The following is a 24,823-nucleotide window of genomic DNA, read 5'->3' as shown; positions in this document are numbered from 1 at the left end:
CTGTTCTTTACTTGCTCTACCTGTAAAGGGTTAAAGTCCCTCAGGTAAAGAAAAAAAGTAGGCCCCTGACCAAAAGAGCCAATGGGAAAGTAGAACTTTTTAAAATTGGGAAAGAAACTTTCCCTTTGTCTGTTCCCTCTGGGCTGAAGGGTCAGAGCAGCCATGCTATAAGCAGCTAAGCCAGGTATAAGTCATCGGATCCTGCCCAGAACTACTTATCTGAACTCCAATGTGTAAGTAGATCAGAATGTTAACTAGAAGCAATAAAGGTTTTTTCTTTTATTTCTTATTGGTTTGAGGACTCCTCTGTGCTAACCTCACATGTTTTTGTTTGCTTGTAACCTTTAAGCTGAACCCCCAAGAAAGCTATTTTGGGTGCTTCATTTTTGGAATTGCTCTTTTAAAATCTAGCAAAAGCCTAAGTTCCAGATGTATTTTTTCTTTGTTTTTAATAAAATGTACCTTTTTAAATAACAGGATTGGATTTTTGGTGTCCTAAGAGGTTTGTGCATGTTGTTTGATTAGCTGGTGGCCACAGCTAATTTCCTTTGTTCCTTTTTCATCTCTTCCCTGGAGTCGGAGGGGGGGGGGTGAAAGGGTTTGAGGGCACCCCACTGGGAGGAATTCCCAAGTGCGCCTTCCTGGGTTCAAAGGGGGTTTTGTTGCATTTGTGTGGTGGCAGCATTTACCAAGCCAAGGTCAAAAAAAGGCTGTAACCTTGGGAGTTTAATACAAGCCTGGAGTGGCAAGTATTAATTTTTAAAATCCTTACAGGCCACACTTCTGCACTCGGAGTGACAGAGTTGGGATTCAGCCTTGACAGCCGCATTGATGAGAAGTCATATGACTGGCCCATGCCATCCCCTCCACAGGTCACCTTGGACAGGAGAATACTCTGGTCTGGATCTTAGACTGCTTCTGGCCTGGCATACATCAAGAAGTTAAACATTTTTGCAACTCCTGCCCAGAATGCCAGCTAGTTGGGCCAAAAGGCCCCTCATCCCTCTCCTGGTCATCAATGTCCCCTTCAAACAAATTGGTATAGACCTTGTTGGCCCCCCAGAAAAAAGTGCCAGCACATACAAACATCTCACCTATTTGTGATAGTTACTCGCTATCCTGAGGCAATCCCACTACATAACACCAATGCAAAGACTATTGCCACAGAACTATTAAAAGTCTTTGCTAGAGTAGGAGTTCCCAAGGAGATTCTCACTGACCAAGGTACAAACTTCATGTCCCACTTGATGAAGCAGATCTGTTATCTTCTGAAAATAAAGAGAGTCTCTGTACCTCAGTTTATCAACCGCAAACAGGAGGCCTGGCTGAACACTTCAACCGAACCCTGAAGAAGAGGCTGAAAAGGTTTATGCCAGGAGACCTGCACCATTGGGATCAACTGATCCCCCCCACACTTTTGTTTGCCATTCAGGAAGTCCCACAATCCTCTACAGGCTTCTCTCCATTTGAGCTCTTGTATGGGAGATGGCCCCGGGAAATCCTCGACCTGGTCCGGGAGATGTGGGAAAGAGAAACTCCGAGAACTCAGAATGCCCTACAATATGTGAGACTCAGGTGGAGATTTGAGACTGTGAGAGCTTTGGCTAAGAAAAACCTCCTCACCTCCCAACAAACCCAGGAATACTCCTATAACAAGGGAGCACAGGTACACACTTTCAGGCCAGGCAATGGGGTCCTCCTTCTACTCCTTGTACAGAGTCTAAACTACTGTCCAAGTGGCAAGGGCCCTATGAAATTATGCACCAAGTTAGGCCAGTCAGTTATGAGGATAGACAACCTGAAAAATGGAAGCCCAACCAAGTCTATCACATCAACCTTCTGAAGGCCTGGAAAGAATAAGAAAGCCCTGTATCCCCCCTGAACCAGAACTGGGGTCCCAAATGCCTTTACACCCTGTCCCCAGAGACTACAGAGGTGGGGGAATAACTTCACCCTGAAAAAAGAGCCCAGGTGCAGAGCCTAATGAAAGTATTCCCGATGGTGTTTTCCTCCCAACCAGGAAGGACCTATCTCACGCACCATCACATCCAGACTGAACCTGGACAGATCGTCTGGGATAACCCCTGACCACTTCCCCAGAAAGTGTGTGAGACAGTAAAGCAGGAAGTCCAGACCATGCTGGAGCTTGGAATCACTGAAAAATCCCACAGTGAGTGGTGAAGCCCTGTAATATGAGTCCCATAGCCAGTTTTGCATCAACTTCCGGAAGGTTAATGCAATCTCCAAATTTGATGCCTACCCCATGCCCTATGTGAATAAACTAGTAGACTGGCTGGGCGAAGCTCAGTATATCACCACCATGGACTTAATAAAGGGGTATTGGCAAATCCCACTCACACCAGAATCGCAAGAGAAAAACCGCCTTTACCACTCCATTCAGCCAGTTTCAAACTATGCCCTTTGGACTCAATGAGGCACTCGCGACATTCCAACGCCAAGATTTTGCAGCCCCATAACTCATATGCCACAGCTTATTTAGATGATATAGTCCTCTATAGCTGAACCTGGGAAGAACATTTGGCCCAAGTTGCAGCCGTGCACAGCTCCCTGTGACAGGCTGGACTAACAGCAAACCCTGTTTGCAAATGCAAAATAGGGAAAGAAGAAACTATCTACCTGGGATACATTTTGGGGAAAGGCCAGATCCAGCCCCTTATAGATAAAGTCCAGGCCCCCAAGGACAGCCTATGCCCTACCACCAAGAAACAAGCCAGGAGTTTTTTATGACTTGCTGGCTACTACCGCCAGTTTGTACCAAGTGTTCTTAAAGATCGCAGCCCCTCTCACAGATCTGGTTATGAACGACAACCCCAAGAATTGCACTGGTCTGAGGCCTGTGAAAAAGCCTTTCAAGAATTGAAAGAATGCCTCTGTACAGAATCAGTCCTATTCAGTCCAGACTTCTCCAAAGAATTCATTTTGCAGACAGATGCTGCTGATGTGGGACTGGACACTGTTTTATATCAGAAAATAAAGGGGGAGGAACAATCTGTGTTCTATTTGAGCCGCAAACTGTTCCCATGAGAACGAGCCTACTCTGTCATAGAGAAGGAGGGCCTGGTAGTAAAATGGGCTGTAGATTCGCTCCAATGCTATCTCCTGGGAAACCCATTCAAGCTTGTCATCGACCACACCCTGTTAAGATTGCTAAACGGATACATAAAGGATACAAACCCCTGCCTGATGTGCTGGTACCCCCATCTCTCCAGCCCTTCATGCTCCAAATTCAACATCGAGCCAGGAAGGCCCACCAGAATGCTAACTTCTTTTCCAGGGAAGTGGGGGGAGCAACCGGATGGCCCCAGCTCCCCTGGATCCATCTTGAGGGGGAGGGTGTGATGGGGTGTACAAACCCTACACTGAGCAACAAGAGGTTAAAGGGTCATTTTGAGCTCAGCCAGCCCTGCCTACCTGAAGCACATGCTCCATCTGCTGGAGGAATTAAAAGGCAGGGAAGTAGCTCATTTGAATGGCAGAGCTGGAGGTGAGCAGACCTGCAGTCCACAGCTCCAGCAAAGCAAAGCAAAAGGAAGCCTAAAGGCTCTGACACCACTGCCCAAAGGGGCCCTCCTTGAGGGAAGTGAGGACCCACCCCAGAGACAACTAGAGAGGGAAGTATCCTTGAAGCTGGTAACTCCCTTTTACTTCTTTTGGTTTGGATTTCCACACTAAGCAAAGGTCTTGGACTGAGCTGACCCCAGGGAGGGAGATGAGAGAAAGAGGCCCAGGTGAAGGCAACCTTAAGCAACCTTGGTTGCCAAACCACTGGTAGCCCAAAGGGCCCTGGGTCAGAGCCCAAAAGGAGGTGGAGGGCTCAGACTCCCCTCCCCACAACCCCCTTGGCAGTCTGGAATTGTGGCTGTGACCACTAGGCCACACTTCCCAACCTGACCACAAGAAAGGATCATTACAATGCTATTATTTTGGTTTAAATATATAATTTTTTTCAGTCTATCACTGTGTTCCTTATTGTAGGCTGGAAAAAATGTTTTAGAAAGATATGAAGTCAATACTAACAAACCTGGAATATTAATGGTTCATTTTCTAGAAAGTGTTATTTCTCTACAAATTTATATGAATGCCATGAAAATGGAAAATTATGGCCATGAAACTTATTAACCTTACCTGGGAAGCAAGGTTTTTTGTTTTTCTTAAAGGAAAACAAGCAAGCATGTAAATAGGTGTCCAATTTCACTAGTTTTCAGAAGCTATAGAAAAGGTAATTCGTCATTAGAAAATTAAAAATTGAGAAAAGAAAAAATAGAAGTATGATATGTTTAGTAGACCTAGTTGCATAGTAACCAAAATGTTTTGGTTTTGTTTGCTATGAATCATGGGCGCTATACTATTAGCTATTCACAGTTATCCAGATATCAATGTGACAAATCACAGCTTTTAGCACAAATGTCTATTTTTCTGAAAATTCATACCGGAAGTTCATTCATTATTAGGACTGTTTGAAAATTTTCTGTCAGCTGTCTTTTGATGGATAATCAGGGTTTTAACACAATTTTTTGTAAATAGTATCTACTTTCTATGGAAAATTTCATCAAAAGCCTAAAAACCATGAGGCAGGCTGCCTGGCTAGACTACAACTCCCATGATGCAACATAGCTACGGCGTCCTATCATGCACAGTACACACCTTACCAAGGAGAAAGTGGTACTTCATGGGAGATGCAGTCTAGCCAGACCAGACAGCGCAAAGAAGGAATAGGAACATAAGATATCCCTACTACAACTACTGTGAGGCACCATGGTGCCAATTTGAATAAAAATAGTTTGGTTTTCAAACATAATTTTTTAGTTTTCAGCTGAAATTTCACAGAAAAGTAGATATTTTCAGTGCAAAAAATGCTCTATTTTCTAAACAGCTCTATTTATTATTCTTGTGTATATAAAGTTTACTCATCTAAGTGGGGAGAAGAAATACCACAAAATGTATTTGGCTAACAACATGAGTAATCAATAGCTGAAGTGAATAATTCACAAAGTCGTAGGGTGAAACATTTTCACCAAAACTACTTTTGTAAATACTAATGAATAACTACATTCACAGAAATTGGTGAATGTCCATGAATGATTGGCTAACAGAAAAAACATAATAAAATGAATATTATGTGAAATTCATAGTTTGACCAGCTCAAATGTTTATTTTTGTAAATTGTTGTGTGGCCAGGGCTGGGATTTAGGATATCTGTTTTCAGTGCCTGATTCTGTCACAGACTCCTTGTGTGAGCTTGAGAAATTTCTCTAGTCTTGATTTTCATTTCCCTAAAGGCCTCTTCACGCTATTCTAGCAGTGTAACACAGCTTCCAGGTGAGCATAAATTAAATATATGTACGTTTTAAGGCTCCTTTACACTGCCAGAGTGGTGTGAAGGGACTCTAGTAAATGACAATCAGGCCCAGAGAGATTAATTGACTTTTCCAATGGGGCTCTTGTAAGTATAATCTAGGCATGCTGCACATTCTGCAGCGGAGTCTGCACTGAGTCACAGGCAGCTGTGCTCATTAGCTTTCCTTCTATTTTCTTCCTGAGGCGAACTGAGAATTGGTGTCACTTGTTACACACCTAGACCTGAGCCTGCAAGTTGTTTTATACGAGCAGACCCTTATGCTTCCCCAGAACCTCACAGAAGCCAATAGGTCTCCACACAAATGCAGGAGTTCATGAAATGGCTGGCAAGAGAGGGGCCATAAAAAGTGTTCCATTCAGCATTAGTATACCTTCCAGTACTAGAGAGAGAGAGATCGCTTGATCATTACCTGTTAGGTTCACTCCCTCTGGGCCACCTGGAATTGGCCACTGTCAGCAGACAGGATACTGGGCTGGATGGACCTTTGGTCTGACCCAGTAAGGCCGTTCTTATGTACTGAAACCTGAGCTAATTTCTCTCCCATTATTAAAAACCACTATCTGCTCCTTTGTTCTACCAGCCCCGCTGTGATAGTCACGTGAATGGGTCAGACCCTGCAGATCCCTTCCCCAGAACGAAACCATCTCCCATAAACAAGAAGAAAATTGTCTTGTCCCAGAGGAATGAGGAAGATGACGAACCTGCTTAGCTGGGACAGCATAATACCCTCTGCTTACCATTTATTTTTATATGCAGACAAGATAGGAAGAAAATGTCATAGTTAACTCTGAGTGATGAAGACAGTGATTCTAAGTACTATAGTCCAAGAACAAGAACTAAAAGTAATTTTCTTTTAACAGTGTATAATAGATCCATCCCTCCTCTTGGAGACTAAAAAGTTGCAAGGATTTCTCTAAGAAAAGGAGTACTTGTGGCACCTTAGAGAGTAACAAATTTGAGCATAAGCTTTTGTGAGCTACAGCTCACTTCATCGGATGCATTTGGTTGAAAATACAGTGGGGAGATTTTTATCTACACACACCACACAGACATGAAACAATGGGTTTTATCATACACTATTTCCCCATGGTATTTCCCCCCCCACCCCATCCCCCACTGTTCCTCAGATGTTCTTGTTAACTGCTGGAAATAGCCTACCTTGCTTGTCTCCATGAAAGGTTTTCCTCCTCCTCCCCCCCCCCCACTGCTGGTGATGGCTCATCTTAAGCAATCACTCTCTTTACAGTAAAAAGAAAAGGAGTATTTATGGCAACTTAGAGACTAACAAATTTATTAGAGCATAAGCTTTCGTGAGCTACAGCTCACTTCATCGGATGCTGTAGCTCACGAAAGCTTATGCTCTAATAAATTTGTTAGTCTCTAAGGTGCCACAAGTACTCCTTTTCCTTTTGCAAATACAGACCAATATGGCTGCTACTCTGAAATCTAAGAAAAGGCTAGTTAATAACTATATATTACAACTAGGAAACATTAAGTAGTTCATATTTCAAACATATGAAGACAGAATGAAAAGATCACTGAGGAGAAAGAGTAGAAAGAAAACATTAAACCAAGCTGTGTAAAAGAGCTTGCACATTTTTACTGGGAAATTAACAAAATTACTCTTAATTTCTAGATTAGTTCACCAAGCCATCCACAACAGCCTGAGCATCAAACACAAAATTTTGATAACAAAACAGGATGACTCATGTTTATATATTTTTAATGAAAACAATGGGAAAAAATAAATTACAAGATATCTTTAAGCTCCCATTAATTTTTAGTTTGTAATGAGTTCTTTTTTATCTGTTAGGACAAAGTCTAATAAAGAATTCTTCCAAGTTGGCTGAAACACTTTTTGAGCTAGGAAATTGTCATCTATAATGTTTAGAAATTCAAAGTATGTTTTTAGTACTTTCACCATGAGACCTCCAGCATCTGTAAGTCAAATTGAAGTCCTCCTTGATTATGCAGTGTTTTTTCTATCCATTGTTAAGTTTGTAACGAGTAGGGTGACCAGATGTCCCGATTTCATAGGGACAGTCCTGATTTTGGGGCTCTCTTATATATGCACCTATTACCCCTCACCCCCTGTCATAAATATAAAGGGAAGGGTAAACACCTTTAAATCCCTCCTGGCCAGAGGAAAAACCCTTTCACCTGTAAAGGATTAAGAAGCTAGGATAACCTCACTGGCACCTGACCAAAATGACCAACGAGGAGACAAGATACTTTCAAAACTGGAGGAAGGGGAGAAACAAAGGTTCTCTCGGTCTGTGTGATGCTTTTACCGGGAACAGAACAGGAATGGAGTCTTAAAACTTAGTAGGAATCTAGCTAGATATGCGTTAGATTCTCTTTTGTTTAAATGGCTGATAAAATAAGTTGTGCTGAATGGAATGTATATTCCTATTTTTGTGTCTTTTTGTAACTTAAGGTTTTGCCTAGAGGAATTCTCTGTTTTAAATCTGATTACCCTGTAAGGTATTTACCATCCTGATTTTACAGAGATGATTCTTTTACTTCAATTAAAATTCTTTTTAAGATTGCTTTTTCATTGTTCTTAAAATCCAAGGGTTTGGGTCTGTGTTCACCTATGCAAATTGGTGAGGATTTTTATCAAGCCTTCCCCAGGAAAGGGGGTGTAGGGTTTGGGAGGATTTGGGGGGGAAAGATGTTTCCAAGTGGGCTCTTTCTCTGTTATATATTTGTTAGACGCTTGGTGGTGGCAACAATAAAGTCCAAGGCCAAAAAGTAAAATAGTTTGTACCTTGGGGAAGTTTTAACCTAAGCTGGTAAAAATAAGCTTAGGGGGTTTTTCATGTGGGTCCCCACATCTGTACCCTAGAGTTCAGAGTGGGGAAGGAACCTTGACACCCTCATTCTGATGTTTTTACACTTGCTATCTGGTCACCCTAGTAAGGAGGCAGTCATCCTGTTCCTTAATGTGATTTGGTGGTCTGTAGCAGACACCAACCAACTAGAACCCCATGATCTTAAAAAGATCACGCCTTCCTGAAACTCAATGCACTGCTCATGTATCATTTTGTTTGTTTATGGCTCCTCAGCTAGTTTTCGGTCCATAGTACTGGATGTAATATATCCAGAAGTGCTTAAGACACTTAGAATACCTAAATCCCAATGATTTTCAATGGGTCTTAGGTACCCATTGAAATACCTAAAAATATTTAGGTGCAAAGAGATAACTAGCAGGATTTACCTAGGTGCCCAACTTGCATTCCACTAGGTATCAACCTGCATATTAAGACGCCTAATTCCCTTTTTAAACTCTGGCTCTAAGTGGTTTAGGTGCTTTTAAAAATGGGACTTAGGTGCTTTTGAAAATGATACCCAGTGTTTATAATCAAGAAAATAGAAATTCATTTTCTGTATAAGATTTCTGACACAGTATCAAAAGCGTCTATGAACATTGTGCTCAGTATTTGCTGTGCTCCTCTCACTCCAACCTGAAGGATGATCTTGAGAGACAGGAGAAATGGATGCCATTGCTATTTGTCACATATTTCATGTTTAACTGCTGTGCAATTCACTGTGCCCCAGTTTTCCCATATGTAAATGGAAGTGATATTTATCTTCTGACTGGGATGTGGTACGTAGTTATTCATTAGTGTTTATAAAATACTTTGAGAATTTTGATTGGAAAGTGCTGTGTAAATGCAAAGTATTATCCATATGTTTAATAGGCCCTTTCCAGCTCTAACTTTTCTGCCAAACTAAAAAACAAAAAAAAAAAAACCTTCATTGAAGAGGACTAGTTCTGTACTGTGAATGGCAACACTATATACAGTATGTGCAGTTCTGGATAAAACTAAATGTAAAGAGAGATCCCTTAATGAAAGGAAAGCAACTCTTCATGTTCCACTGAACAACAAAATATGCAGCAGGCTCTCCTTTGTGTTCGATTTAAATATTTTTTTGAGAAGATAAAGGCTTCTGGCAATACATCAGACACTCTTGCTTGGTTTCAGTCTAACACTAGACTGAATACTTCTTTACAACTTACCCAGAACATTGCTCTTAAGATTGTCCTTAGGTTTTCCTCCAGGCAAATGGCAGCTATACTATGTGTTGAAGAATTTGTCACTACAGATATGAACACACTATCAAATAGAGAAATTCTCTTTAACTTTATGTCAAATGCAAAATTGTCATCACTAATACAAACGCTTAACAGGATTCTTGTTTTTTAATCTAATCCATTTTCATTAATATAGCTCTCTCCAACTTGCAGGAGGCTATAGTGGACAAAGTATGCTGCCCTTGTATTTACTCACAATTGAGCTTAATAATTTGAATACATAATATGACCAGGAATACATAGATATGACTAGTCTATATGAAAACATTTTTTACAAATCCAGGTTGTTAACAATTACCTCCATCGCATAAATTAACCATGCATACACCTAAAAATGCTCCTACAATCATTTTCAACTAAGGATCTCAAAGCACCTTGAAAATATTCATTAATTTGGTCTCGTGCTTTCCAGAGTGGTAGTTGAACTTTTATTACTCTCTCTTGCATGAGAGAACTAGTGCAAAGAGAAGGTAAGTGGCTTGCTTGGGATCATACAGTAGACAAGTCAGGAATAGAACACAGAATCTTTAACAGCCAGGCCCATGTTAACTATCAGATGCCATTACCTCTGTCATCTGATTTAATATATTGCATTTTCTCCTTTCTTGATATCATTGTGATCTTTTGATTCCAAATTATCTTCTGAAGGCTTGGTCATTCCCTCTGTTATGCTGCAATGCACAGCTGTTTTCCAGAACAGGAGTTGGGCTCTCTCAAGACTGTTTTCCTAGATCTTGCACAGCTCTGTGAAATATCCTCTTAGACCTTAAGCTCCAAGGAGCCAGCCACTTAGTCCCCACAGAGTGCAATACAGGATTGGGGCCTTAGGCTCTATTTTCCTATATAAACAGAGGCTAATTCATATTTCTTTGAAATTTAACACCTATCCACTTTGAATGTTTAGAATCCCCCAACCTGCTGTAGCTCTTCTAAACTGGGTGCTTTGTGCATCAATTTTCATCTAGGGGGTCAGGGACCAGTGGCCGTGAAGCCCTGAGACCTCATTTCTATTTCAAGTTCTGCTTCAACCTTTTTGGTTGAAAAATTGAGTAGCTTTATTCAAAAGCTGATGATCTTTTCAATTCCAGCAATCTACACCTTCCCTTCTCTTTAGTTTTATGGCCACATCATCTACTGATGGAATCAACATATTTTGAGGTGACTCTTACATTCACATATCTCCCAAAAGCAATCCTGGAGTCTACACATATTGTTGTCATCATCTATAATTTAGTTACAGCTTCATCTCTTGGTTTGCTTTTGTAACAACTTTAAGAAATAACAAGCCAAATACTCCTGCAGTAGAACACTACTGACCCTCCTTACATCAGAGATGTATTTTGCCCATCACTTTTACATCTGTGTAATGCTGGAAACAGCACAAATCTTGTTCACATACCTAGCTTATTGCTTAACTCTGCCTGAAACTCTTGCTATAACTGTTCTTTTCCCCCCTTAGCTTTTCCATAAGTAACAGCAATCGACAAATGTACAGTTTTGCCAAGGTCAGACACATTCCAATTTTCTTTGAACACACACAACACCCTTCAGTTTCACTCAAGACAAGCATAATCCTGACCCCAATTCCCCAAACTCAAAAAAAAAAAAGCACAAAGTCTAAACCAACAAAAAAAAAAAACACCACAAGACTGCTTCTTGTCACAAGAGCCAAAAACACAAGAGCCAAAAATCATAGAATCATAGAAGATTAGGGTTGGAAGAGACCTCAGGAGGTCATCTAGTCCAACCCTCTGTTCAAAGCAGGACCATCCCCAACTAAATCATCCCAGCCAGGGCTTTGTCAAAACCTCTAAGGATGGAGATTCCACCCCCTCCCTAGGTAACCCATTCTAGTGGAAATATTTGTTCATTTTTTAAATTGGAAATTTGTGTGTGGTTCTAATAGATTTTCTGTTCTCCCAAATGTTTTTCAACTTCAGCAACCTCCTCTACTATTCCTGTTCTCATTCAGTAATAAATAACCTTACAGTCACCTCACAGTAAGCAGTAATCTCTGAGGAAGTGAAATAGTCCTAGTAGTGGGTAAGGGTCAATCCTAGACCCTGTTTGGAATAAAGGCAGCATAGTCTTCTACTGGATAGTGCACTAAACTGAGACTCTGGAGACCTAGATTCTATTTTTATTTCTTCCACTGACCTGCTGTGTAACTTTGGGCAAGTCGTTTCACCTTGCTGTGCTTCATTCTTTCTTTGTCTTGTCTGTTTAGACTGTAAGATCTTCAGGGTAGGGACCATTTTACTGTACAGTACAGTATCTAACTCAATAGTGCCCTTAACTTGGTTGAGCCCTCTAGCTGCTACTATGATCCAAATAAAATAAATACCAGAGGTGAAAGTAAGTCGGTATGGTACAGCATACTGGCAAGAGCCGACCGTACTGGCAGGGGGCAGCTTCCCCAGGCCAACAATTTAAAAGGGACCTGGGCTCCCGGCTGCAACCAGAGCCCCTGGCCTTTTAAATCACCGACACAGCCCTGCTGCTGGAGCCCTGGGATAGCGGTGGCAGCTGAGAGCTCCGGCGGCTATGTAAAGGGCCTGGGGATTTAAATGCCCCGCCCCTTCCACCCAAGCCCCCACTCCCTTGGTCAGGACCCCAACCCTGCATACAGGTAAGACCCTTAAGTTACTTTCACCTCTGAATAAAACTAAGTTAAATTTGTAACTTATGTTAATACTGTAGGTATTTATCTATGGGTACTCCAATATCGTGGTGATGGGCACAGTATAGAAGCCTGAATAGAATATCTGAAATGCATCGTACAAGTTCATGACACTAGAGTTCTTATTTTTAATTACATTGCACTAATGGTAATAGGTAACACCAGTACCCAATAGTTATGATCAGAGTGACCCGTGCATGTTTTTAATCTAAGAGACTATCTTTCCCCATGCCATATTGCAACAGTTAGGGTCAACAGAGCTGCAACAAAAGGGCTGACTTTCAAAAATTAAGGAAATTAGTTAGGGAAGTGGATTGGACTGAAGAATTTAGATTCATAAAGGTAGAGGAGGCCTAGGATTACTTTAAATCAAAGCTGAAGAAGCTATCGGAAGCCTGTATCCCAAGAAAAGGGAAAAAAATTCATAGGCATGAGTTATAGACCAAGCTGGATGAGCAAGCATCTTAGAGAGGTGATTAAGAAGAAGCAGAAAGCATACAGGGAGTGGAAGATGGGAGGGATCTGCAAGGAAAGCTACATTATTGAGGTCAGAACATGTAGGTATAAAGTGAGACAGGCTAAAAGTCGAGTAGAGTTGGACCTTGCAAAGGGAATTAAAACCAATAGTAAAAGGTTCTATAGCCATATAAATAAGAAGAAAACTAAGAGAAGAAGTGGGGCCGCTAAACACTGAGGATGGAGTGGAGGTTAAAGATAATCTAGGGATGGCCCAATATCTAAACAAATACTTTGCCTCAGTCTGTGATAAGGCTAATGAGGATCTTAGGGATAATGGTAGCATGACAAATGGGAATGAGGATATGGAGGTAGATATTACCATATCTGAGGTAGAAGCTAAACTGAAACAGCTTTATGGGACTAAATCGGGGGGCCCAGACAACCTTCATCCAAGAATATTAAAGTAATTGGCACCTGAAATTGCAAGCCCATTAGCAAGAATTTTTAATGAATCTGTAAACTTAGGAAATGTACCGAATGATTGGAGAATTGCTAATATAGTTCCTATTTTTAGGAAAGGAAAAAAAAGTGATCCGGGTAACTACAGGCCTGTTAGTTTGACATCTGTGGTATGCAAGGTCCTCGAAAAAATTTTGAAGGAGAAATTAGTTAAGGACATTGAAGTCAATGGTAAAGGGGACAAAATACAACATGGTTTTACAAAAGGTATATCGTGCCAAACCAACCTGATCTCCTTCTTTGAAAATAACAGATCTTTTAGATAAAGGAAATGCAGTGGATCTAATTTACCTAGATTTCAGTAAGGCATTTGATACTGTGCCACATGGGGAATTATTGGTTAAATTGGAAAAGACGGGGATCAATACGAACATCAAAAGGTGGATAAAGAATTTGGTTAAAGGGGAGACTGCAACGAGTCCTACTGAAAGGAGAACTGTCAGGCTGGAGGGAGGTTACCAGTGGAGTTCCTCTGGTCCCAAAACTCATCCCTATCTTATTTAATCTTTTTATTACTGACCCTGGCACAAAAAGTGGGAGTGTGCTAATAAAGTTTGCAGATGATACAAAACTGGGAGGTATTGCCAATTCAGAGAAGGATCAGGATATTATACAGGATGATCTGGATAACCTTGTAAACTGGAGTAATAGTAATAGGATGAAATTTTAATAGTGAGAAGTGTAAGGTTGTGCATTTAGGGATTAATAAGAATTTTAATTATAAGTTGGGGATGCATCAATTAGAAGTAACGGAAGAGGAGAAGGACCTTGGAGTATTGGTTGATCATAGGATGACTAAGAGCTGCCAATGTGATATGGCTGTGAAACAAGCTAATGCGGTTTTGGGATGCATCAGGAGAGGTATTTCCAGTAGGGATAAGGAGGTTTTAGTACCATTATACAAGGCACTGGTGAGACCTCACCTGGAATACTGTGTGCAGTTCGGGTCTCCCATGTTTAAAAAGGATGAATTCAAACTGGAGCAGGTACAGAGAAGGGCTACTAGGATGATCCGAGGAATGGAAAATTTGTCTTATGAAAGGAGACATGGAGAGCTTGGCTTGTTTAGCCTAACTAAAAGAAGGTTGAGAGGAGATATGATTGCTCTCTATAAATATATCAGAGGGATAAATACAGGAGAGGGAGAGGAATTATTTAAGCTCAGCACCAACGTGGACACAAGAACAAATGGATATAAACTGTCCACCAGGAAGTTTAGACTTGAAATTAGACGAAGGTTTCTAACCATCAGAGGAGTGAAGTTTTGGAATAGCCTTCCAAGGGAAGCAGCGGGGGCAAAAGATCTATCTGGCTTTAAGATTCTACTCGATAAGTTTATGGAGGAGATGGTATGATGGGATTATGTGATTTTTGGTAATTAATTGATCTTTAAATATTCAGGGTAAATAGGCCTAATCCCTTGAGATGGGATATTAGATGGATGGGATCTGAGTTAGCCAGGAAAGAATTTTCTGTAGTATCTGGCTGGTGAATCTTGCCCATATGCTCAGGGTTTAGCTGATCGCCATATTTGGGATCGGGAAGGAATTTTCCTCCAGGGCAGATTGGAGGCCCTGGAGGTTTTTCACCTTCCTCTGTAGCATGGGGCACAGGTAACTTGAGGGAGGATTCTCTGCTCCTTGAAATCTTTAAACCACGATTTGAGGACTTCAATAGCTCAGACATAGGTGAGGTTTTTCGTAGGAGTGGGTGGGTCAGATTCTGTGGCCTGCGTTGTCCAGGAGGTCTGACTAGATATCAGAATGGTCCCTTCTGACCTTAGTATCTATGAAACACCAATACTGTAAAAGTGAAAAGGGTTCCATCAGTGCATACTCCTTTAGGGACCTGTGCCTTTGGGATTACCTTCTCCCTTAGTCCAAAACAGCCTAAATTTCTGAATTTAAGGCCCACCTTTTCTCCATCACTTGTAAGGAGAAGTTGAAGTCAATGAGGATTTGCACTGGTGTAAGGAGAAACTTTCAGAACTGGGGATCATATGAATAAGTGTTCAGATACTACAATGATAAAGCTTTAAGGTGAGAATATAGAGTTAGCAGAGGTATCAGCATGAACTCTTTAAAACAGAGTGCCACTGAAGGTTTTTATTCAGTGATGGGAAAAGAGAAATGAGTATTTGAAAATAGTCAGATAATAAAAATACTCTGACCCATAACACTTTTCTTAAATTAACAAGGAGAACTTGAATCCAGTAAACTGCTTTAAGAAAATCTGTCCAGTCCTGATGGATAGGATTTTTGATCAGGCTAGATCAAATGTATGAACAATTTTCAGAGATGTAATTTATTTCCTATTTTGAAAGAAATTGCTAAACCATGATAGGCTTGTCAGAAGCATTATCATGTTTAAGTGTGTTCTGGGAGTTCAGAGGAAGAAAGCAATACAGCCCTAGCATATCACTTCCAAACTAAAATATAATTTAATAAAATATTCACATTTTTGTGGGCTTAGTTATTTTTATAGGAATCCATTCTCTCTGGATAAGGCACTGTATGTGTTGCATATGCAACAATGCAGTACATATACAGCATGGTTCTTCATCTGTATTGGAGGTAGGATTCACCCTTCTTGGCACAAAACCCTGAGTAAGTGTTGGGAATTTTGTGGAGTGTCAGAATCCACAATCTCAATTTATTGGCAGGCCACCAACCAGCTACATGCCAGGGTACAGCCAGGGTAGACTGGATTAGCTGCCTGTCTGTGCCACTATGCAGGAGTTTGGACCACTGGATTTGCATAGTCACAGAAGCCATGACCTTTCCTGGGATTCCACTTCAACTCCTTTTTGCACATCAGCCTGTTGAGAACCAGTCTGGAGACACACTTCTTGGCACAAAGGGGATGCAGAGACTCTTGTTTGACTGATCTCCCTGTAGCCACCATTGCCTGCACTGTGGTTAATTCCACCCAAACAATGAAAATCTTCAAAAGACCAATCCAATATGTAAATTAAAAGGTAAATGAAAACTGCCACCATCAGATGGTGAAATTAGATTGCTTAACAAACAAACAGGAAGCAGTACTGCACTGGGGACAAGAATTCTGAACTCTGCTCCCAGCTCTACCACTGACCTTGACTGGCATATCAAGTGGGGTCCTGCAGGGATCAGTTCTGTTCAATATCTTCATCAATGATTTAGATAATGGCATAGAGAGTACACTTGTAAAGTTTGCGGATAATACCAAGCTGGGAGGGGTTGCAAGTGCTTTGGAGGATAGGATTAAAATTCAAAATGATCTAGACAAACTGGAGAAATGGTCTGAAGTAAATAGGATGAAATTCAATAAGGACAAATGCAAAATACTGCCATTAGGAAGGAACAATTAGTTCCACACATACAAAATGGGAAATGACTGCCTAGGAAGGAGTACTTCAGAAAGGGATCTGGTGGTCAGACTGGATCACAAGCTAAATATGAGTCAACAGTATAGACAAACACCTGTCAGGGATGATCTAGATAATACTTAGTCCTGCTTCGAGGTCCCTTCCAATCCTATGATTCCACTGCAAATCACTTCTTCTATGTTTTTTCCCCATTACAGTTCATCTGTCTTGTGTGTATATAGATATCAGGGACCCCAGGTCTTGAATCCTGTTCTAAAGGACCCTTTGGTGCTCGTAAGATCCAACCTGCTACCCAGTGATCTGCTAACAGGTGCCAGAACAGAAGCTGAACTCTGACAGGGGATTTGGCAGAAAGCTGAGAGTTCCGATTGCTTCCCAGCTTCAGTTTAAACCAAGCACAGCAACAGGAAGCTGTCCCTGCAGTTGGATTCCCCCTGCTTAGGATGGCTTCCCTTGTGCTATCTGCTCTTACTGCCAGACTCTGATCTCCTGGTAATCTTACTCGGCCTGCCTCCTAGTGCTTGATTCCTGGTTTGCCCTCTGGCCTGTCTCAGACTCTGACCTCTTGGTATCTCCCAGACCTGGCCCCCAACTCCTGCTCCAACCGCTAGGTTAGACCACCCACATCCCAGTTATGACAGTTTGCATGGACCACTGAGGCTACAGGAGTGGACCTGGTGCTGGCAGAATGGACCTGACTAACCCTTCAGGAACATCAGACATACCCAAGTGGGCCACTCGTCTTCAGGTGGACAACCAAGCCTGGCAGGAGCAGGTTATCCAGCTGACCTCAGAGAACCAGCTATGCAGAAGCAAGTCAGGCAGCTGTGTGTTGAAAACGCCACACTCCAGACATAGCTTGAGAGCTATATGCCTTGATACATCAGCCAGTAAACCAATGCCACCTCCTGTTCATCATGAATCTTCCATCCTACACTACTGATCATGCAAAGGTGAGTGTGGTTGTCAGCCTGCTATACGGGAAAGTATTAGATTGGGCCTCTGCCTTCTTGGAGTATGACAGCCCCGTACTACTAACCAGGGAGATCTTCCTCCAAGCCACGCTGGTAGTGTTTAACAATCTACACTGAGCTTGAATGGTGGAGGCTTCCCTAAGGAATCTCTGGCAGCGGCAGGGCATTGTAACCTTCTACGCTACACAATTCTGCTGCTTCCCAGCTGATAGAGATTGGAACAAGGCAGCACAGCTGTACCAGTTCTGGCAGAGCCCACCAGAAGAAATTAAAGATGCGTTAGTCCGGGTGGAGATGCCTATGAGTCTGGATGCCCTCATGTATCACACCATCTGCATAGACAATCAGTTACAGCAATGAAGGAAGGAAAAAAGCAGGGGTCTTGCAAGTCTATCCATGTACTGTGACCTCCCTCAATGCCCTCTGTCAAGCCAATGCAAGTGGCTGTGGGCCCTCAATGATTCACCCCCGTAAAAAAGGGACAATGAATCCAGCACCATCTCTGCTTCTGCTGTGGTGAGTCAGATCATTCTATCTCTCCTTGCCCCATATGAACTCCAAGGAATCTGGGAGAAGAGTTCCCCCACCCTTCAGTCTTGATTGGAATAAATTTTGAGCTTCGTCAAAGAGCTCTCCACTTGCAGCTTCCAATCCAGTTGCACATACCTGGGGTGCCCCTGAAAATTCCCATGCTACTCAGCCCGCAGTGACTCAGGCACAGCTGACTGCTTCATAGATGCAGTGGCAGCCCAGATTCAACAGATTCCCCTGCAACCTAAGGCCAGTCCCGACCTTAGACACTATTGTCAGTTCCCCTTTGTCTTCTGGTCCAGTAACAGAAGAAACAATTTCCCTGGAGGCGATGATTAATGGGCACCAAGAAACATTGCAATTAGGTGTAATCCATTCTCCACACCTTGCCCTGATCATCAGTACCTTCTTGCTGGTCCTCCACAGTCCACTTATTTGGTGTCAACCACAGGAAGTCTGTTTTCCATCAGAATTTTGCCAGCTGCATTACTGGGAATTGATAGATCCTGTCCCAGCATCTGAACCTCAAGAGGCTCAGGTTGGGGCAGCTATTCAGGCAGAAGCTTCTGTTGAAGCAACACCTGAATTCCCCTCAAAATACCAAGACTACAATGATCTTTTTGAAAAGAGGACTGCGGACACTCTAGCTCTGCACTGGGATGATGACTGCCCAACACAGCTGCAGCCAGAAGCAAAAGTACCATTTGGACGAATTTATGCCAGGTCAGAAGCTGAGCTGACAGCACTCTGAGAATATGTCTGGAAGAACCTAACCCAAGGATTTACCTGAAAGTTCGCCCCACTAGCTGGCACATCAATCCTTTTCATGAAGAAAGATGGCAGTCACCAACTCTGTGACTATTGCTCCTTGCATCAGATAAGTATCAGGAATCATAATCCATTACCCCGATTCCTGAGTTGCTGGATCACATGGCAGCTGCCTGTATTTTCACCAAGTTGGACCTCCAGGGAGCATACAACCTCATGTGAATCAGGGAAGGGGATGAGTGGAAGACCGCTTGCAAACCAAGTATGGTTTCTATTAATATCTCATAATGCCCTGAGTTGACCATTGCCCCAGCCACTTTCCAACATTTCATAAATGATATGGTCCAAGACATATTGATCGAGTACGTAGTAGTCTACCTAGATGACATAATCTTCTCTAACTACCCTACACAGCATACCATTCACATCTGAATGGTCCTGGAACATATGGCAGCATGGCTTTTATGCCAAGCTTGAGAAGTGTGCCTTAGATCTGCCCTCTACAGCATCCTTGGGCTTCATCTTATCCCCAGAAGAGAACCAGGTGGATCCATACAAGGTCCAAGCTGCCCAGACTGGCCAACTGCCCACATGCTTCCTGGGGTTCATCAGTTTTTACTGATTATTTATTCTGATTTTTTTCCAAACAAATTGAGCCCCTCACCGCTCTCCTCCAGAAAAATGCCCAATTCCATTGGTCTCCTGAGGCACAGCATACATACATCTGAAACTCACCTTTACTACGGCACTCAGATTGACTTTTCTAGATGTCACACTAGCCTACATTGTAGTAGCTGATGCCTCCAATCCAGCAACTGGGGCGGTCATCTCCCAGCAACTTGGTCCTGAACAAGAGTTACACCCATGCAATTACTACTCAAGGACACTCACCCCCACTGAGCTAAGCTACAAAATACTTGATAAGGAACTTCTGGAGATAAAAAAATGCCTTTTGCAGAATGGTGGCACTACCTTCAGGGAGCTCACCACATGGTCCAAGTATTCACTAATCGTAAAAATCTAGAATAGATAAGTAGGGCGGAAGTCTTAAACCAGCAGCAGCTTCAATGAGCCCTATTTTTGTCATGATTTGATATCATCATATATTGCTTTGGATTCAAAAATGGCATGCATGACACCATGTCCTGAAGACAGAATACCAACCCACAAGGCCCTAGCCAGACCAACCCTCATTCCCAAATCCCATAACTTCCTCAGTGCAGCTAATCACCAGGATGTACTCAGATTGATAAACTCTGCCTCAGCCTCAGGAATTCTTCCTGACAAACAAGCAAGCAACTGCATGCTGATCACATCCATAAAGGTCTGAGTCTCTGTTCCCTCAAGAGTTGCAGTCCTGCAACTATGCCAAGATTTTCTCCTAGCAGGGCTCTTGGAGCGTGCCAAGACCCAATAACTAATCCATGCTCCTTTTGGTGGCCACAGATACACCCGACAATACAGCCATTCATTGACTCCTGTGATGTTTGTGCCCACACCAACACACCTTGCGGTCTTCTCCAGCTCTTGGACACCTTATTTAGACCCTGGGCAGCCAGGGACATAGATTTTATTGTAGAATTACCAGATTCCAACATACTTACAACAACTTTGACAGTAGTGGACCACTTCATCTCTTGCACAGGCCTCCTCTCTGCTGAAGAGACAGCCCAGCTGTGGATTAGTCATGTAGTCATCTCCATGGCCTTGCAAAGTGACTCACCTTTGATGGCCGGGAGGGTCAACAGTTCATGACTTGGTTCTGGCATGAGGCCCTGCACCTGCTGGGGGTTTGCACATGTTTTACCTCTGCTTGCCATCCCCAGTCCAACAGCAGAATGAAAAGGACCAACCAAATTCTCAAGCAATGTCTGTGATACTACATCAGTCTTCACTTCTCCCTTACATGGAGTTTGCATACAACAAAGCTCAAAGCTGGGTCAAAGCTCCTTGGGTCCAACTACCCCACTCTCTGAAGATTCACATGCTGTTTCATATGTCACTTTCGAAACCCCACACCAAAAATCCTTCCCTTCACAGAACCCAGCCATCTCCTCCACTCCCATACAGGGCTATGAAGAATATGTGGTTCATGAGATCCTGGACTCTCAATGTAAATGTGGCAGGCTCAGATATCTTATTGAATGGGAGGGATAAGGGGTACTTAGGAGGGCACCTGGAATCCTGTAGAAAATGTACACTTGTACAAGCAGTCCATAAGAATCACCCTGAGGACACCTCTTGGGAAGGGGTGATGTCAAGGACTGTGGATCTTGAACCCTAGTATAGAAGGCCCTTTGGGTCAAGTACATGTCAACCTACTACCCAGTGACTTGCTAATAGATGCCAGAATAGAAGCTGAAGTCTTACTGAAGTCAGAGGACTCCTGTTCTTGGATCTAATTGACAGAACATTAGGAGTCCTGATTGATTCTCAGCTTCTATTTGAAGCAAGCACAGGGACAGGAAGTTGTCCATGCAACAGGGTACTCCCTGCTTCCCCTGCAGTACCTGCTCCCACTACCTGCTGCTGAACTCCTGGTAGCCTAGCCCCTGACTCCTGCTCTAACCACTAGATCAGACAACTCACGTCCCAGTTGGTGACAGTAGATGGTAAATCTTCAGTTAGTGGCTTCCTCTTACTATATGTGCATGCAGTTCCTAGCACAATGGGGTCCCAAACTCAGTTGGTTCTGGATGCTACTGAAACACAAAGAGCAATACTAACAAGCTCAAGGTTGTCAGAAAGTCTCACAAAGCCCACTTTAAGGGAATGAAACCTATGAAAAAAGTGTTCAGTAATAGAAACTAAAGATGTGAGGAAACTGATAGTAACGGATAGTGTAGGAGAAATAAAATACAAATAATACTACAAAAGGAGTATATGTATGTTTGAAAATAGCAGATCTTACTCAACTTTTCTCCAGAACAGTAACTCTCTAACAGAGAACATACAGAGACCTACTTATTCTATAATATGGCAATAATTCATTCAGAAAACTTTCACATAAGACTATATAGGTAGATTTGATCAAATATTTAGGTTCTAAAACACATGGGAAAGGGGAGTTTTCTTGGAAGGAATTTGGAGAATGGTATTTGGAGTTAGTAGTGAAAGAAATAGTTACAGCATGTTTTAAAAAGCAATATGTTAAACAATAAAGGAAAAAATGGAGAGCAAATTGATAATATACTAGGTATGCCTTTGCTCCAAATGATCAACAGCAAAGGGTGTATAAATAAAATAATTCATAAGAAACATTGGAGGAAATTGTCATTATTTCTTATCTGCAAAATGGAAATGTTGCTAGCTGTCTCACTCCCTGCAATTTTTTTCTTGTACTTCCTAGAGACATGATCACTTGCCTTTTCCAACTAGCCACACATAAGTTTGAGATATTTGGAGCAAGTAATTCCTCTTATCTAAAAGAAAAAAACCTCTTTTAATTTATATGGAAAAATGTGTGTGTAACTATATCATTTATTTATTATTTTATTTTTATCTATTTATTATTATTGAGGTGTTGCTAGTTGCACATAAAGTTCAGAAAATGCATACTCCAATTAAGTAAATTCATTCCTGGGGAGGATAATAAGGAATCAAGGTTGATATGTGGGAAGTTAAACTGTGCAGACATATAGATATCATTAATCCATTGGTCTGACTGCCTGGTTGTGTCTTTCTGTGCATTGCTAACCCACTGGCAGGCTCTAGCCAAGTAATGGAGGAAGTGCTAATGTGATGTGACTCAAGATCAATACTAACATGGTTTTTAGATGTATGGTTAGTGTTTGCCAGAGTACTAGTTTGGAGACAGTACTGGATAATGTTTTACACCTTTTCAGCATCTAATAAGCATTCTTGGCCTCTAACTGCAACCAAACATAATTAAATATAAGAGGCTAAAGGGAGGTTGGATGACTCAGAGGAGTTTTAACAAGATAGAGATCCTCTCACCTTTAGGTCAACCTAAATCAGCAGTGACTCAGGATGTGACTACACTCCAATAATAGACCTATGGCAGGGCCACGGCTATACAACTGCAGTGTAGATATTTGGGTTCATGCTTGAGCCTGCGCTCTGACACCCTGGCAAGTGGGGCACATCTACACTTCAATTTTTAGCCCCGCAAGCCCAAGTGGGCTGATCCCGACTCTGAGACTCAGTGCCGTGGGGGTTTTATCAGAGAGTAGATGTAGCCCTTAAGGTCAAATTCTGCACTGGTTTACACAGTAGGGAACCTCACGGAAATGTGCAGGAGTGCATGGATTTAAGCAAGCTCAGAATTTGGTCCTGAAAATGTTTACTGTGTATACGGTAAAAAGCTGGGAATCTAAGTCCAGTTCACACAATCAAATAAGAAACTTACCACCACAAAATTGGCACCAACTGAACTTTAAAATTAGCAGTGTCAGCAGATATGAAGAGGATAAGACTCTCAATCCTACCGAGAAGCATTCCTACCTGCGGCAGTTTGTACTTCTGCTGCCCATGCTGTACCTAAACTATAGGTAAATGCAGGACTTCTGAGCTAGAATCACAAAGGAATATAGATACTTTTAAGGTGCCTAAATCCAACATTTAGATACCACTTGCTGCCAACTAACCTGATAGGTGCCTAAATTGCCTACATGCCTAAGTTTCTACCAGTGGGTATGTACAAAACTTCCTAAGTCCTGATGCTACGGAGCTGCTCTTATCCTAGCTCACACTGGGCACCCTAACTCAAACTAGGCACTCTCCTCCACCTGTTTTGCCTGTGGGTCCTAGTCTAGTTGGTGTGCTCTGAGGATACCTACCCTACACTAAAGGCAGCCAGGTGGGCAGGTCTGGAATTTTGGGGGCTGGGATGTGGGAAACCCAGGTTTGAATACATGAGCTTGAGCAGGGACTTGTATGCAAGTCTCCTACAGCTCAGGAGAGTGCCCTAACCACTTGACTATTGGGTACTCTAGGATGAGTTTCAATGTCCCATGTTCCACCTTGTATAAATATGTAAATGCTCACTGGAGCAGGGACTTTAACTAGACTCGCCCAGGCCAGGTAAGTGGTCTGACCATTGGGCTGTAGAATCGCTCTCTCTGGCCCTACAAGTATTTAATTAGTTATACCTAAAGGAATGGCTTCAACAGGAGTGACTGAGAAATACACACTTTCCCCAAATAGCTTGGTGCTTAGGGGCTCTCTCCTGGGATGTGGGACACCTGTGTTCCAGTCCCTGCTTCAAATCAGGTCTCCTATATCCCAGGAGAGTGCCCTAACCTAATATTGGCTATTAAGGGCTGGGGAGGTGTCAGTCTGCTAGGGCATGGGCAACCTCCTCTGGCTTAGGTCCCCAATTCCAGGAGAGGGTTCCACAGCTGAGACTCCCGTGTAGACTCCTGTGCTTAAGCCCTGCCCCTCTACTTGGCATTTCCTACTGGCTAGCTTCAGCAGCTCCCTGCTCAGCTTGCTGGCCTCTCTGAATCCCTTTCTTCGGTGCCTAACTCTCCATATGCATGGGGAGCCTTGGTGCCTAACTCAGAGCTGTGAATTCCACTTGGGAATGCCTAGGTATTAGGCACTGCAATAGCAAAATCCCTTTATGAATCTGTTCTCTGGGGCTTTGACTCCAGCTCCTTCCAGGAGTGTTAAATTAACCCGAAAGATCTAAACAGTGTTCGAATAATGCAATGGATCGAATCCCCAGGAGCTGTGGATCTTCAGAGCTATAGCTCTCACTCGGGGTGCTCTTTTAAACATTATGCTATGTAATAATTTCAAACATATTTATGTAACCTCATTTAAACTATTTAAAGCACTTCCTACGTTAGGCATAAACATTATGTCACTCACCACTGAAATGCAGTAATGAGTCCTATTTGGTTCATCTGAAGTATTTTTATGTACTTCAAATATGCTAATACATTTGAGAAGGAAAGAGGGGGAAATTATGGGACTTAACAACACAGAGGACATACAAAGAGTGGCCCAGGACAGTCAGAGGGATGACAGAGTACGGTTAATGCCCTAAGTGACATCTGACAGCAAGAGTCAGAAAAGGAAA

Source organism: Dermochelys coriacea, chromosome 3, assembly GCF_009764565.3.
Source record: "Dermochelys coriacea isolate rDerCor1 chromosome 3, rDerCor1.pri.v4, whole genome shotgun sequence".
In the NCBI taxonomy this organism is placed as follows: Eukaryota; Metazoa; Chordata; order Testudines; family Dermochelyidae; genus Dermochelys; species Dermochelys coriacea.
Note: the sequence above shows the minus strand (reverse complement) of the source record.